This window comes from Elephantulus edwardii, unplaced genomic scaffold (genome assembly GCF_000299155.1).
Source record: "Elephantulus edwardii isolate Elephantulus edwardi_28Jun2011 unplaced genomic scaffold, EleEdw1.0 scaffold00429, whole genome shotgun sequence".
Taxonomy (NCBI): Eukaryota; Metazoa; Chordata; class Mammalia; order Macroscelidea; family Macroscelididae; genus Elephantulus; species Elephantulus edwardii.
The window spans coordinates 785,650-789,263 of record NW_006400179.1 but is presented as its reverse complement, the minus strand read 5'-3'; the positions used below and the strand labels follow the sequence as shown (position 1 = coordinate 789,263).

Below are 3,614 nucleotides of genomic sequence, written 5' to 3'. Positions count from 1 at the left end.
TTTGAATTTGTTCTTCAGCACCTTGAGCTTAAGAAATGCTAAGCAAATGAGGCCCTTTTGATTTTCTGACTCCAGCTCCTTACACATTTCATTCTAATATTTTGCTTTGTCATCCTCTGTTGCCTTTTGGAATCTTCTGTGCAGCTCTTTAGTATCTTGAATTCTTCCTTGTGCTTTGGCTTCTCTAGGTTCCAGTGCAATTGTCAGTGTTTCTTCTGACATTCATTTTGGTCTTTTTTTTTCTTTCTCCTCGTCTGTCTTTGAAGGAGGAAGTTCAAATTGTTCTGAAGGAATTGGCAAAAAACAAGGCTCCAGGAGTTGATGACATACCAATTGACATAGTTCAACAAACAGACATTGCCCTGGATGTGCTAAGTTGTGCCAAGAAATCTGGAGAACAGCCAGCTGGCCCGCTGACTGGAAAAGATCGATATTTATTCCCATTCCAAAGAAAGGTGACCCAACAGAGTGCGGAAATTATTGAACAATATCATTAATATCACATGCAAGATTCTGCTGAAAATTATCCAAAAACGTTTGGAACAATATGTCAACAGAGAGCTGCCAGATGTACAGGCTGGATTTAGAAGAGGTCATGGTACTAGGGATATTATAGCTAATGTTAGATGGATCTTGGCAGAAAGCAGAGAATACCAGAAGAATGTCTATCTGTGCTTCATTGACTATGCAAAGGCTTTTGACGGTGTGGATCACAACAAGCTGTGGTTGACTCTGAGAAGAATGGGAATTCCAGAACATTTGATTGTGCTAATGCAAAACCTATACTTGGACTAAGAGGCAGTAGTCAGAACAGAGCAAGGATACACTATATGGTTCAAAAATCAAGAAAGGGGTCCATCAGGGATGTATTCTGTCTCCATACCTTTTCAGTCTGTATGCAGAACACATCATCAGAGACGGTGGGCTGTACAAGAGGAATGTGGCATCAGGATTGGTGGAAGAGTCAACAAACTGCGTTATGCAGATGACACAACCCCCAACCCCGCTTGCTGAAACTGAGAAGGGCCTGAAGCACTTGCTGCAGAAGGCCAAGGACTGCAGCCTCCTATATGGAGCTTCAGCTCAACATCAAGAAAACAAAGATTCTCACCAATGGGCCAATTGGCAGCATCAGTATGGATGGTGAAGAGATTGAGATAGTTAACAGTTTTCGTTTGTTTGGCTCCACAATCAACACTCTTGGTAACTGCAGCCCAGAAATCAAGAGACGAATTGCATTGGGAAAGTCGGCTGTGAGAGACCTCTCAAGAATACTGAGGAGGTTGCAAAGGCTGGTGGCCGGTAGCGCGGTGCTGCAGGGTCATGGAGCCCAGGGTGCAGCCCATGTCTCACTGCGTCCCGCCATGGCCAGCCTCAACTCTCTGGAGGTGGTGAAGCGCAAGATCCAGGCCCTGCAGCAGTAGGCGGACGAGGCAGAGGACCGGGCGCAGGGCCTGCAGCGCGAGCTGGATGGCCAACCTGAGTGGAGAGAGAAAGCTGAAGGTGATGTGGCAGCTCTCAACCGACGCATCCAGCTGGTAGAAGAGGAGCTGGACAGGGCTCAGGAGCGCCTGGCCACAGCCCTGCAGAAGCTGGAGGAGGCAGAGAAGGCTGCTGATGAGAGTGAGAGAGGCATAAAGGTGATAGAGAGCCGGGCCATGAAGGATGAGGAGAAGAGGGAGATCCAAGAGATGCAGCTCAAGGAGGCTAAGCACATCGCCGAGGAGGCTGACAGCAAATACGAGGAGGTAGATCATAAGCTGGTTATCCTGGAGGGCAAGCTGGAGAGAGCAGAGGAGCGTGCCGAGGTGTCTGAACTAAAATGTGGCGACCTGGAAGAAGAACTCAAGAATGCCACAATCTGAAATCACTCGAGGCAGCCTCAGAAACGTATTCTGAAAAGGAGGATAAATATGAAGAAGAAATTAAGGTTGTGTCGGACAAGCTGAAAGAGGCTGAGACCCGTGCTGAGTTTGCAGAGAGAACGGTTGCAAAACTGAAAAAAACATTGATGACCTGGAAGAGAAACTTGCCCAGGCTAAAGAAGAGAACGTGGGCTTACATCAAACACTGCATCAGACGCTAAGTGAACTTAACTGTATGTGAACAAAGCAGAAGAGTTTTTCCAACAGAAAATGCCAGGGCTCTGTGTCTTTCTCTTCTTTTTTTAAGAAGTTTCTTTTGCTATTGCGTCTTTTTTTCTTTTCTTTTCTTTTTTTTTTTTTTTGCTGGAAATGGCAAGCGAATTATGAACACATGACCAAATATTTTGTATCAGAGAAGCTTTGAGCACCAGTTAAATCTGCTTCTTTCCCTTTCCCACCCCTCCCCCCCCCCACCCCGCCCGCCAAATGACACCAGCTTTTGGTTTTTATCCGGTTTTATTTTTACCTTTAAGTTGCATTTGCTCCTAAGATAGGCAGGGCATTTCATACTGAGCATATACTCTCTTCAGAGGAGGGGCATTTGGTTCCTGGGAGAATAGGCGACTCCACCCTTGTTAAGAGCACAGACTCGAATATCTGGTTATGAATTGATTTAAAAGGTTTAAAAAGCAAAGCCTTCTGGGCCATGGTGGGTCACAGTACAGGAGACAAGGGACCAGCACATTGATCTGGGGGGGGGGGGATTTTCCACCGAGAGTAAATGAGAAAGCACTGTAGTGGGAAGTCATAAGCCACAGGCAGATAAGTTTAATCACCTTGGCCCTTCCCCACATTCCACTGGGCAGAGCAAACATCCTCGAGCAGTCAGCAGGAGGATGCCTGGGACAGTCATGCTACTCCAGACGCTTTCTGGAAGATTCTTCATGCTGTGCTCTTCTGTCAGTTTCTTTCAAATCTATAGTTAGCCTTTGAGATGATGTCTTATTCCAATAGTAGTCCATGCTTGTCTGCTCTGATAGGAGGCCTTCCACTCAGCACAAATGAATATGGTAGAGTCCAGTCCTACCCACGTACCTTCTCTATCAAAGAGACTGCTAGCTGCCAACAGATTGGACCAAAGAGATTTTTCTGGTAACACACAGTAGTAGGCAGAGGGGCCTCTCTGACAGCAGCGTAAAGATGAAAAAGTAATTGGCCTGACTTCACCTCCTCTATGCTTCAGGGAATGTATGTAGCTGAAGAGTTACTTGTTCAGTTCCTTCTTCGGGACCAAGTTGATGAAAGACAAAACTTCTGATGGAACTGGACACAGAGTGTTCTGTAGACAGAGCTGCATGTGCTGGCTTTGTTATATTTCTGCTTTCTCAGTTAACATCTCGGAGCTCAAACATTCCACATTCCCCAGCTGCATGGGGGCCAACTTGAGTTTACAATTCTGGCCAGAATCACCTGCTTCTAGCTTCTCCACATCCCCTGCCCCTCACTCCTATTTATTAAGCATCACAATACCCAGGAGACACACTAGCAAATTGTGCAATTGATTAAAACCCACACTTTTCCTTTAGACTCTTGCAACTGTATCATATGTGATAGTATATCTTTTTCTACATTTTGGTAAAATAAATTTTTACATAAGTGACCAAAAAAAAAAGAATACTGAAGAGCAATGATTTCAGGCTGGAGACTAAGGTGTGCCTGATCCATGCTATAGTTTTGTTTTTTTTTTCT

At 45.4% G+C, this 3,614-nt stretch overlaps 1 pseudogene; it reads left to right on the top strand.

The window, feature by feature from the left end:
- The first annotated feature begins 1,364 nt into the window (after positions 1–1,364).
- Positions 1,365–2,106, top strand: LOC102846794 (annotated as a pseudogene).
- Positions 2,107–3,614: the final 1,508 nt, after the last annotated feature.